General features: G+C 46.5%; 1 protein-coding gene across 5 annotated transcripts in view; it reads right to left on the minus strand.

Annotated features, from left to right (window-relative positions):
• Positions 1-13,618, minus strand: part of Agap1 (ArfGAP with GTPase domain, ankyrin repeat and PH domain 1) — a 452,310-nt gene that overhangs the window by 386,142 nt on the left and 52,550 nt on the right. The window lies entirely within an intron of this gene.

The following is a 13,618-nucleotide window of genomic DNA, read 5'->3' on the forward strand; positions in this document are numbered from 1 at the left end:
GGTAGCCCGATCACAGTAGCACAAAAGCAGCCAGCACAGCTGACTGTGACTACAGAAGCAGGTCCCGGACATAAGCACCCCTGCTCACAGCTGTGATTCACTTTATCAGATAATTCATGCAAACTTCATTTCATTAAACAGATTACGTATTTAGCAAAACAACAACATGCTTAACACACTATTAACTCAACCCACTTGCCCTATCCCATTAAGGGAAGGAACTTTTCTGTCCGGGTACCCTGCCTGATGTCAGAAGTGGGGTGGACATAATGGCTGTGGGATTTGTTTTGTTTTACAATTTGATTTTCCAGATTACTTTATATGTATGAAGGCTTTGTGTGTACACCTCGCACATGCCTGGTTCCCACAGAGGAACCATGTGGGTGCTAGGTCCTGTGCAAACGCAACAACAGAGCCAACTCTCCTGCTCCCTTAATGGCTGTTTCTGGAGTTAACATCTACATGGGTGGTCACCAGGAAAGTTTAAGAAGACTTAGAGGGTTGCGTTTCAGAGCACATTCACTGACTAAATTCCCAGTGTGGAATCATGCTGTGAACCAAGAGCAACTTTTAGAGACTTCTGACCAATCACCAGCTCCATGCTCTAAAACCCAGGGCACCCAGATGGGCAGGGAACCGGCAGGAGGGCCCTTGTCAATAGAGGGCCCTGCTACTAAGTGAAGAGGCTGTGTAGGCAGTGAGGAAAGCCAGACAGACTGCTAAAACCTCTGGAGCTGGCTCCAGTCCTAGGGCAGACTGACAACCTCACAGCCAGCAGGCTGCAGGGCTGGGCACTGGATGCAAATGGATTTTGGAAACGTCCACTGCACAGGGTAAACCACCTGCCCTATCATCCCGGATCTGAGTACCCACACATTGGCCAGCACTCTGGTCCTACCGTAGACTGGCCAATCTCACCTCTGAGGGAGTGGCTGGCTGCCTCACCCACATGCTTCCACACCCACCAAGGGACCTGGAACTTGAGACCAACAGTCTTGTTTCCAAACTTACGTTTCCTTCTAACAGTAATTACATCGTAATTAAGTATCACACCAACTGCTTAAATGAGTTTTAATAAGACTAACTGTAATTATATCATTTGACAAAACACTGCACACATGAACTAAATCACTTCAAAAACGGGTCTTCCTCTGAAAAGCAAAGCTTTGGAAAGCCACAGTGAAGACGGGCCCACACGGCACAGGTGCCCTGGGGAAGAGCGCCACGGACACTGAGGATCATCAACTCAGGACACGTAAAACAGCCCTGGGGGAGAGCAAACGGCACCGGGGACTCTGCAGCTGGGCTCCATAGGAGAAGCTTCAGGCCAGGGCTGCCCATAGGCCAAATGCCATTCCCAAAATAGGCTTAATGAAACCCTGCGTCATAAGGCTGCAGCTGGGTTCTAGCAGCTGGAACACAGTTGACACAGAGGGCAGGGGCAATGTCCCCTTATTCTCAGGAGCTGTGTTTCTTCACTGTAGCTGTCAACCAAAGCACACTCAAATTCAGTCACCAACTATGCCCCACTAATGCCAACAGCGCAGGTTTACACGCATGGAACTAGAACCTGTAATTGTCCAAGACAGGCGGACACTTTCCTTTCCCTGAATGATGAATGCATCCTAGAGCATGTAAACTAGACATCTCTGGATGAGAGGCCCTGGAAATGACTTCACAAAGGCCTAAGATGGCCTTTAGCAGGTGGTCTCCACTTGTAATTACAGCACTCAGGAGTCTAAGGACTAAGAACAAGACCTTGAAGTCCAGCACAAGACAAAAAAAATAAAATAAAGTACTAGAAACAGGTCAAGGTAAAAGAGTTAGCTATCCAGTGTATACAGTTAACATATCCAGTCTATACAGTTAACACATCCATAGCAGCACATGGCTGCTGAGCCCTCAAAATATGCATCAGGAAATAGTTTCTGGTTTGTTTTTCTTTTTTGGGGGGGGGTTCGAAACAGGGTTTCTCTGTATTGTTTTGGAACCTGTCCTGGCACTTGCTCTGTAGACCAGGCTGGCCTCGAACTCACAGAGATCCACCTGCCTCCGCCTCCCGAGTGCTGGGATTAAAGGTGTAGTTTGTTTCTTTTATGAGATAGGGTCCCACGTAGCCCAGGCTGGCTTCCAACTGGCTATACAGTTGGGATGACCCTGAACTTCCAGCCTTCTGGCTCTACCTTCGAGCGAGGCTAAGGGATTACAGGTGTGAGCCACCACGCCCAGGGCTTCATGCATGCCAAGCAAGCACTCACCACCTGAGCCGTGTCCCCAACACCTAAGAATGAATGGTTAATCAAATCGAAATAGTCAGAAGCAGCTATTACCTGCTACACTGCCTAAGATGTCTCCAGTAAGTGAACAGATGGAGCCAGAATAGTGGTGTGCACCTGTAATCCCAGCACTGAAGAAGCAGAGGCAGGGGGATTGCTGTAAGCTTCACACCAGTCAGGGATATATAGCAAGGTTTTGTCTCAAAAATATTTTTTTAAAGTTAGTAAAAGCTAGACGAAAAAGCAGACAGTATGCATGTAGCAGTTGAGTTTTAAATACATCCAAAAACTATGCCACATGGGGATGGGGATAGATAAGGGAGAGACTGGGGGCAGCCCAGGGCTGTACAAGCCTTTACAGTCCACATGAAAGCACTCACTGTAAAACCCTTGCCACTTCTCTGTGCATTTGAAATGTTCAAGAATAAAACGTGGTAGAAAAATAATAACTCAGTAGCCAGAGATCCTGTAAAGTTTTTTAATCTAAGTTACGTGAGGACATTTCCACACGAGTCAGGGAGAAGTGTCTTCACACGGCCACGTCCTACACACTTCTCTCCACCATCCCTTTCTGCGTCGCACTATTAATTATGCCTGAGACTGCTGGGTAAAATGCCGAGAAGCCAAAGCTAATGAGGTAAGTATCCCCTTTGCTCCCGAGAAAGACAACATGGAACTAAGTGCATCTCCCTGGTTTATGAATGCCACAGGGTCAGTGACATGTTCACACCTGGCCCTGGATGACAGTCCAGGCTCACACTTAGCCACACATCAGCTGCAGGTTAAATGGCTGAGGGGTCCAAGAACCTGAAGTCTGGGCACAACACACACTGCACAGCATACTAGAGCATCGGGCATCAGTCGTCACAGGAATAGAATCTGCAGAAAGCTGTCAGCTGGCCCCAAGTATTTGCTCTGAACAACTGGACTCTGATCCTCCACTGAGTGGTAGCACCTGAGGCCTCCCAGGCCTTTCTGGACGTCAGGCAGAATCAATGTCCATGAGAAATGATACTGAGTAATAGCAGTCACTTCCCCAGAGAGTCTGCCTGCTCAGAGCAAGCTGGAAGCTGACACTGCAATCCAGCTCACAGGCCTCATCACAGGCCTCACGCCTGATTGCTAGTAAATGGGCCTCTGTGAGATTCAATGGGCACAGGCTGGGGCTGTGGTCATAAACAGAGCTTCGGAGGTCGTGTAGGCTGAAAGAAATGGTACAAACAAGGAGGGCCCAGAGACCTCTCGGGAACCACATGCCGGGAACAGCACCATCCACTCACAATAAAGGCCCAGTAGAGACACCGAGACCCGGCTCTGGAATACAAGACCCATTCGTCATCACCTGGCTTCCTATCAAGAGCCAAGTGACAGTGACCCAGGGCAAGCTCCTTAACCTACCCAAACCTCACTTTTCTTATCTAGAGAGACAGTGACAATACCTACTTCACAAGGGTAGTGAGAGAGGTAAAGCAAACCGCACAATTAAGCCACGAACACAGCACCCAACAAAGAAGAAGCCCTGAAGTGCAAAGGCTGGCCTCTCTGTCTGTCTGTCTGTCCCATGTCTCCCCCCCCCCCGCCGTGTGTGTGTGTGTGTGTGTGTGTGTGTGTGTGTGTCTTTCTCTCTCCCCATCTCTCTGTCTCTGTCTGTGTCTGTCTGTCTGTCTCTCCCCCCCCCGTCTCTGTCTCTGTCTGCTCCTCCCTCCCTTCCTCTCCCCGACCCCCCATTCAGGTGCTCCTCCCTAAGCTATAATAAAGGGCATTACAATGAATATGGAGAAGTTACTCAGAAATCCAAACTTATCTTACCCAAAGAACAAGATGCCCTGCATTAAGAAGGAAAAGTCCCTGGGCTACAATCTATAAAAGCGAAGATCATAAAGCTATAAGGTCAGGCTGGAAAAACAGAGCAGTGTGTGTTGAGGACCCTGGATCCAATTACTCACTCACCTCACCCACAGAAGGGACCACAGTGCCTTAGTGTCGGCCACAGCAGGGCTGTAAACTAGAGAATCCAGAGCCCTTCCCAGCAGTGGAGTGAGGACAGCCACCGGTGCAGGCACTTCATGATGCTGAACTAACAAAAGAGACAGAACGGGAAGAAAGGGCAACAGGACAGAAACTGCTGAGGGTAGGGGGGCAGCAATGACCTAAGGGCAGAGGCTGCCAAACCTCCAGCCTCAACCCTCACCCTGTGGCAGAGTGAATGCATGCCCTGGCCTAGGCATGGTGTGAGGTGAAAACTGCAGTCGTGTCAGAAAGCGAGCAGTTGTGCTGTTACAGCACAGAAGGGCAATGCAGCCCCCCCGCCCCCGCCGCCACGCCACCCAAGAGAAGCAGAGCAAGGGCTACAGGGTGCAGACTCCTGAAGATGACCTCGTGGTTTCACCACGCGAAGGGCTGGCAAGAGGAGGGCAGCAACAGACTTGAGGGGGTGGGCTGGACTGAGGGAGAAAGACAGAACACACCCCTCACACACACATCATGTTCAAGGACATGCGCTGTCCTTACCACTCAAGAATGGCTCGCTCTCTGCTGCAAACTGCATGGAGGGGCTGTCTGCAGAGAACTTAACAATAGAAGGCCTGTATCCCATCCCGCTCCCACCCACAGCAGTGAGAAGGATCCCCACACACTGTAATCACTTGATTACAGTCATAATACGTTCTGATTTGACTACACAGCTTGCTTATTATGGCATGAGAAAATAGAGGAACAGTCTCAATTACACTTCATGTTAGAGATGAATAAAAGGAGTAGCTTTCAATAGTGGCGAATGGGTGTGAAAGTTCATTAAGCACTGACTCCTGTAAGTCAGGCTTGAGATGATCCTCTACAAGGCAAAATTTTAATGCGTCCTTACCCCGATCTCCAAGCTCAAATATTTTGTCTCCATTTATGGAGATTAGCATTTTTATTCACCTCAACAAAGCTGTGATATTAGCTCGTTTGCTTGGATAAAAACCCCAAGCTCATCCACGGAAGTTAAAACTAAAAGTCTCCATCCTGTCAAACAGGACAAAAATCCAACTTGGGAGGGCTAAAAGAAGTCACATTCCAGCCAGACTAGAAGCCAGTAACCTTCCTCTGCAAATAGGACGGGCTCAGCTCAAATCCATCAACAGCTTTTAAATCAAAGGCCTCTGCTTCTGTCTTAAATGCTAGGTCAATTAGAATTCTAATCCGAAAATGGTACTTAATGGGCCCTCATTAAAGTTCACAGATACTTGCTGCTTAATCCTCCCCACGTCCTTACCAGAGAAGCTGCTGAGCCACAGCCTAAGAGCACTGGCCAGGCCCAGGCTATCTAGGAAAAGGCTTCAACCTGAGACATGAGCCTGGCTCTCCTCCTCCCAGCTACCCTCCAGCTCAGGCGCAAAAGAAGGAAGTAGGAGAGATCATGGATATCTGTCACTAGTACACACAGGTGCCAACTGCAGGACTGTGCGCTCCTATAAAGCTGGGTGTGGTGGTGCACATGTGTACTCCCAGTGCTGGGGATGCTGACAGGTGGATTCCTAGAGCCTGCTGGAAGGTTAGCCAGCTTAGCCTAGCGGGTGAGCTCCAGGCCAACGAGAACCCTGTCTTTCTGGTGCAGTCTGAGCTCTGTCCAGGTGGGGAAGTCACAGCAGTGTGAGCTTGAGGCAGCTGGTCATTTTGCATCCACAGTGAAGAAAGATTAAGGAATGCTGGTTAAGTAGCTCACTTCCTCCTTTTGATACAGACCACAACTGTGGGAACACCAGACCTTGAGCAGAGACCCACTTCCCCTTCTGCCTGGGAGTAGGCAGCTGTAAGACAATGTTTACTAAAAACAATACAATGCCTGGGGGCATTAAGTTCCTGGAAAAGGCCTGCCCGAGAAACCACCCTGACCTCGACCTTGTCCAAAGACTAACCACCTCTTCTGCCACGCCCAGATCAGTATCTGGGGTCAGAAAAGAACCAGCCAGGGTAGAGAGGAGAGCAGAAGCTTCTCTGGTGGGAGCCTTTCTTGGGAAGTTTTCTTGAACCTTTTTGGAGCCTGCTTAAAGTTTTCTTTACATCGTTGAACGAGTCTCTGTGTTGTCAATCCCCGACACCCTCCGCACGTTCTCGGACACAGGCCGCGCAGCAGACGCGACAATTGGAGGTCCCACCGAGATCATGACAGCGAGGTAAGTGGACGGGGTGGTCCCTTTTGCCATCCAGGGACAGATGGAGGAAAATAGGAAAAGAAACAATGGGAGATAGTCCCTGGAAGTTTAAATTACAGTATCACGTAAAAAAGTTGCTTGAAGAACAGGGGACTACAACCATGGCAGGCTTTTTAAAATGGATTGAACGAGGGAGCCCATGGTTCATTACTGGGGAAGGCTTAAATGTCCCAGATTGGGAGGATGTTTGCTATGATATTCAGAGAGCCAGGTGTTGGTGGCATATGCCTTTAATCCCAACACTCGGGAGGCAGAGATAGGAAGGAATGAGGCCATCCTGGTCTATAGAGCAAGTTCCAGGACAGCCTCCAAAAGGATAGAGAGAAACCCAGTCAAAAAAAAAAAAAAAAAAAAAGAAAGAAAGAAAGAAAAGAAAAAAAAAGAAATGAAAAAAAAAGGGTAAAATAAGAAATAAAATAAAAAATCTCCAGTCTTTTACCTGATCCACTGAGGTCAGGAAAGTAAAGGGGAACTGAGAGATCTAAAAGGCTAGCCAGTAAGGCTATGTGGATGTGTTAAAAAGGGGTACCAAGCTAGGGGTACCGGATGAAATCTCCAGGCCTTCGCCTGACAAAGGTCAGGAAAGTAAGGGGACCCTGAGAGATTGCCCTCAGTTGGGGGGTGGATTGGATTAAATCTCCAGGCCTTCGCCTGACAAAGGTCAGGAAAGTAAGGGGACCCTGAGAGATTGCCCTCAGTTGGAGGGGGTATTGGATTAAATCTCTAGGCCTTAGCCTGACACTAAGGTTGGGAAAAAGGGGAACCCAGAGATTGCCCTCAATTGGAGGGTGGATTGTGTAAATCTTAAGGCTTTTTGCATGAGGGAACATCCTGGGTTGAAAGTTGGATTGAAAATGGGCGAATAGCCGGGCGTTGGCGGCACACGCCTTTAATCCCAGTACTCGGGAGACACAGGCAGGCAGATCTCTTGAGTTCAAGGCCAGCCTGGTTTACAGAGCAAGTTCCAAGACAGCCTCCAAATAATACAGAAAAAAAAATTGGTAACAAGCTGGGCGGTGGTGGCACACGCCTTTAATCCCAGCACTTGGGGAGGCAGAGGCAGGCGTATCTCTGTGAGTTCGAGGCCAGGCTGGACTGACAGCCTCAAACAATACAGAGAAACCCTGATTTAAAAAAAAAATGGGTGAAACAAAAAATTTGTAACAGTAAATAGGTACTGGTATTAAGAAAAAGAAAAAGACAAAGGTATATACAATGGAAAAATTTTGTTTACATTTAAGTTCTATTTTGTGAGTCATCTCTAAAAACTTTTGGCCAAAAGCTTGGCCTCTCTACCTTGCATCTACAGTTACAAGGAGTAGGTACAGCTGTACCCCATGACTGTAGCTCAAATGGAGGAATGATAAAGAACATACAGGACTTTTTAACCTTTTAGTTCAAGGATTGGCTGGAGTTGTTCTTTTACATAGATTTCAATTAAGGTAGCTTCATTGCAACAGACTAATCATGACCTAGGGAAAAAGGATGACTGAAAGATGCATGTATGTTCTGAATGTATGGTGTGGCCACACCGGTATGTATGAAATGTGATTGTGAATGCGTGAGTGTGAACTGCTTATATGATTAAAAGGATACTTAAATCCCTTCAAAAATAGTTAAGAAGCTACCTAGATTGCTTGAAATATAGACAAAAGGAACATCCAGCCAGTCTGTTAATGTTTTAACAGAAAAATTTAAGATACAAATGAGGCCTTGTCAGCTAGTGAGAGCTCTACAGGTTAGATTGGGAAAGACTGCTCACAGACTTCAAATAATTTTCAAAAGTTATTTGGACACAGTATAGTTTACAATCTTTGAGTGATTTTCAGAAGTTTTTGGGAAATATTTAATGGATATGTCCTTTTTAATGGGCATCTACAAATAATCTAAGTAGTAATCCCAATTTACCTAGATAGTTAACCAAGGAGGGTAGACAAATCCTTCTACTGTTATGGTTCAGCTTCAACAGTTCAAAAAAGAAAATTTTTTTAGAAAATAAAAAGGGGGGAATAATGTCCCCAGTCCCCACATGACTCATCAAATAATACACTCCTCATTTAAAAATTTTATAATGTGAATGCCAGGGAGCTTCAGACAGATTCTGGCATGATGGAACTTGAGCAACTATTGCTCAGGTCAAATGGAGACATCCATGCACTAAACAGTGGAGAAGACCCTAATTTGGGGTCGAGGGCATGTTTGTGTTTTCTTGTAGGAAAAGAATAAAAGCTTCGGCATGGAGCAGAGAAAAACTGGACCTGAGACCATGGGAGCCTACCTAAGCCAGTTTGAGTGAGATCTCCTAAATCAGTGTTCCTGACCCTTGCTGTCATCGAATCTAGAGCCCAAGAAAGAAAGAAAACAGTCGGTTCGAGATTTCCAGTTTCTCAACAGACCTGCTGCATCAACCTTCCAGACCCATGAGTTTTCATTGTGAAGCCAACAGAAAAAAAAGGACCCATTTAAAACATTTGGACATTGGTATGGACTGTGATGAGGGGCTAAAGCCTCTTTTCAGTAATTGAACAGGACATGGTCACTTGAAATATCAGACTTGATGGTTCCTGTTTCTGGAATCACGACTAGGCCAGTGTATTTTTCTAGAGAGGTGCAACTTGTCCTAATGCGACAAAAAGGAGACTTTGACTCAAGTCGCATAATCAGCTGACGTTAAATCAACAAACTGCATCACCACAGGAACAAATTGGTGCTCTGTGGATAGTGCAACAAGCCTATTGTTCATATTTTTTATAATGCTACATGTGTAACATCAATGATTGTACCTAATGTATCTGTGCAAGTGCACTTTCTAAATGCTTTCCTGAGCAGATCTTGGAACAATTGTAAACTTCATCAAATTGTAAATGTAAATCACATGCGGGTTACCCTTGTAACAGAATGTAAATCACATGCGGGTTACCCTTGTAACAGACGAAGGCTGGTAGAATGTTATGGCCCAGATCTGGTGATGGGTACGGTGATGGAGAGGCGCTATGTCAATGGGGGTCCTGGAAATGGTGGCAGTGGCGGTAGGCATTCTGGCTTTATGCCGGGCTCAAACGTGCCTTGTCCCAGAGGCAAGAGATCCGTAACCAAGTATTGCTTAGCCTAGCCCATGGCAATCCCGATAGCCATGAAGGTTGGTTACAGATGATTTAAAGTTGGGGTGCTCTGATGACGGGCCACCTGTGGGGAAGACCCCTCCCGCCTAAGACAGGGGTTCAAGGTCCCCCAATGACGGGAAAGGGAGGGTGACCCTACTTGACCTAAGCCAGGAGTGCCTCATTTAAAAATAAAAAGGGGTGAATTGTGGGAACACCAGACCTTGAGCAGAGACCCACTTCCCCTTCTGCCTGGGAGTAGGCAGCTGTAAGACAATGTTTACTAAAAACAATACAATGCCTGGGGGCATTAAGTTCCTGGAAAAGGCCTGCCCGAGAAACCACCCTGACCTCGACCTTGTCCAAAGACTAACCACCTCTTCTGCCACGCCCAGATCAGTTTCTGGGGTCAGAAAAGAACCAGCCAGGGTAGAGAGGAGAGCAGAAGCTTCTCTGGTGGGAGCCTTTCTTGGGAAGTTTTCTTGAACCTTTTTGGAGCCTGCTTAAAGTTTTCTTTACATCGTTGAACGAGTCTCTGTGTTGTCAATCCCCGACACCCTCCGCACGTTCTCGGACACAGGCCGCGCAGCAGACGCGACACACAACCCCAACCTAGGAAAGGATTCATGCCACCCACAATGGCATTACCAGCAATCCCACCTCAAACTAGTCAAGATTCTCTCTGCTAGGCATGCCCAGAGGCTGATCTCCCAGGCGACTGATTCTACACACTATCAAATTGTCATGAGATAAACCATCACACTAAATCTCCTTACAACCAAAAATGTTAGTACATCCAAGAACACTACAAAGAACGTAAAAAGACATACCACAGAATAAGTAACTACATCCGTGATTCCAACCTGAGAAGGGATGGATACCCAGAATACATGAGGAACGTTTACCACTCAACAATAAACAGACAGACCATTTTAAACATGGACAAAGACCTTAAAAGGCAAGTCTCCTAAGAAGATACGCAGACAGACAAAAATCATAGGAAAAACTGCTATCAGTACTGGGGATGCCGATCAAAACACAATGAGACACCCCTCCCACCAGCTGAAGCAGCTGCAATAAGAGAGACACAGTAACAGTGTGCAGGGGCATAGAGAAACTACAACCCTCAAAATCTGCTGGTGGAAGCTAACACTAGTCAAAAGTCAGGCGTAATCCAGTGCCTATCCATGAACAAATGGATGAGGAAAAGCAGACACATGCGTACAATGTGCATGTCCCAAACCCACGTTTAAGAAAGTCTGATACATGCTATGACATGAGTGAGCCTTGAATGTATTATGCTAAGTAAAAAAAACGGCCAGTCAAAGGGGGTCATATATTACATGTTTCCATTTATATGCAACTGATAGAACAAGTAAATCCAGAGAAATCAAATGTTGCCAAGGTTACAAGAAAAAAAGAATCTGAGAGTAGCCACTAAGAGGTATAAGTTACTTGGAAATCACACATACACACACACACACACACAATACAGAACTGGATAGTACTCATAATTATGCAAATGCATAAAAATCTTTCAATTCAACGGTTTTATGAAAATTTTCTTTTTACTCTTGTAGAAGGGAGCACTTGAGTGCTATGGCCATAGAGGCTAGAAGAGGATAATGGACCCCCTAAATCTGGGGTTACAGGAGGTTGTAAGATGCCCAACATGGTTGCTAGGAACTGAACTCGGGTCCTCTGCAAGAACACTCTTAACTGCTGAGCCTTCTCTCCAGCTTCAGGCTGTACACTTTGAAGAGGACAGAGTCTAAATGGGTCATTGGGACGTACTCTAGAAAGATCCACCTTTTAGGCTACTCATTCCTCTTGCTCCCTCTGCTTCCAGCATGAGGTAGACATCTCTCTTCTGCCATGCCTTCCCCAGCATAATGCTTCGGCCTGGCCCCAGACCTGGAACAGTACAACCACCAGACTATACAAGTCTGAAACCATGGGCTAAAAGAAGTAGTTCTTCCCTAAGTAGCTGCTGCATTTTACCACAGCAAGAACAATCTAACGAAACCTAATGAGTGGTCTAGAAGTCCCTGGAGGTATATGCTTGAAGAGGCATGATCTAGCCTCACTCTTTTGTCCTGGTCATGGAATGAGCACGTCTCTCTTCTACACTCTCCTATCTTGGGCTGCCACAGGCCTCACAACTGAACCAACCAATCATGGATCAGTACCTCTAAAACTCTGAGCTGCTGTCAACAACAACAAAAAGTAGAAAAAAACAACAAAAACAAAAATACACAGCTCTCAAACTCAAATGTGTAAGAATTTATTCCAAAGCTAAATAAGAGTGACCACAGCCCAGGAACACAGGCCCGGGTTGCCCTGGACACTATAAGCAACCATTGCCCAGAACACAGGTTCAGGTTGCCCTGGATACTATGTTCCAAAGTGGTAACCCTTTCATGAAGAGCTCTTAGCAAAAGAATAAAGAAAGTCATAAATCAAGACACCTTTCAGCTGGGTGTTGGTGGCACACACCTTTAATCCCAGCACTCGAGAGGCAGAGGCAGGCGGATCTCTGTGAGTTCGAGGCCAGCCTGGTCTACAGAGCAAGTTCCGGGACAACATCCAAAGCAATACAGAGATACCCTGTCTTGAAAGAAAAAAAACAACAACAACAACAACAAAAAACAAAAAAGGACACCTTTCAAAAACAGTGGTGGAAACATCAGGTACAGCAGAGCAGAGGGATCTTTCCATAGAGTTAGATTCTGTCTAATGCCATGCTTAGCTTTGGGTGGTGGTAGCTATGGGTGTACATCCCAAAGGATTTGCCTACTCTTGCAGGAACTTAAGTTACAACGGGGGGGGGGGGGGCAAAATATCTGTTGAGACGAATGATGGCCCAAGCTCACTGGGCTCTGGACTTGCAACAATCCATCGTCTTACACTGTGATTTTTCTAATCAATCTTTTGTATCTGAAAAAAGTACCACCAGTAGCATCTGATGAGGCCTCATCATCAGCATGGAAGCTGAGACTCCCAAATAACCCCATTATCATTAGGTTGGTAACATTTTTAAAAATCTTTAATGAAATGTGCCGTGAACATTTCCTCATGAAAAACAGACATGTTCAGGGCTGCAGTGATCTCACAGGCTTGGATCTGTGTGTCCTACTTCTGCCCAAGCACCGTGGGGCTCCTTGTGAAACCAATTTATACTAAGCTCCGAGGCTGCCAGCATGGCCATGTTACTGTAAATTACAAGGGCTGTGGCAAGCGGGTGCATCTTTCGAATTCAGCATCCGGAAGCTGGGTCGTTGGTGAGGAATGTCAACCCCCTATTGTCAGAACACTGATCTTATGGGGAAGGCAGACAGGACTTCCTGGAACTCCATGGGAGGTAAAGTGGGAAAGCCTCTCTGGGGTCCTTTTATTGCTCCTGAAGGCAGGAAAGGGGGAAAGTTGGGGTAAAGCAGACAGGGAAAGGAAGTGGATGGAGACACAAGAACATTCTGGAAGGCCTTAGAGTATTTTCAAGAGCTCTTAAAGTCAAATTGCAAAACATTTGGTGTGTCTGGTCACACTTTATTCTTGCTATGGTAAAAGCTTTGCCCCAGCCCCTGGCATCCATAAATCCAAAGAGTTTGAAATGTTATGGTGGAGGTTCCACCCAAGCCCTCCTCCCCTATCTCCCTCCAAACCCTGCTGCATCTCAAAAAGCCCATCAAATAATGACCCCTTCCCCAGAGGTGCTCAAGAACACTTCCACAGGGTATTTAGCCTGCCATTCAGAAAACAGACTTGTGGTTTTCCGGTCTCTTTTTCCCATCTCCTCTCTGGGGGGCTAGAAAGCCAGCTAGGAGTGGCGTATCCATTACACATGGGCTTTTTCTAATTCTGTTTGATTTGGTCTGATACGGATTGCTGTATTGGTTGAGGGGCTTATCGGGGTATAGAAACTTCAATTCTTAGAATCAATTGTATGAATGAGATGTATGGGGCAAAGTGGGAACCCAGAACAAAGCAAGGACGTTACCAAGAGCAAACACCCAAACACCGGCAGCGAGAGATGGGTGAGAGTGCG

The sequence above is a fragment of the Mesocricetus auratus genome, unplaced genomic scaffold (assembly GCF_017639785.1).
Source record: "Mesocricetus auratus isolate SY011 unplaced genomic scaffold, BCM_Maur_2.0 Super-Scaffold_100010, whole genome shotgun sequence".
Taxonomy (NCBI): Eukaryota; Metazoa; Chordata; class Mammalia; order Rodentia; family Cricetidae; genus Mesocricetus; species Mesocricetus auratus.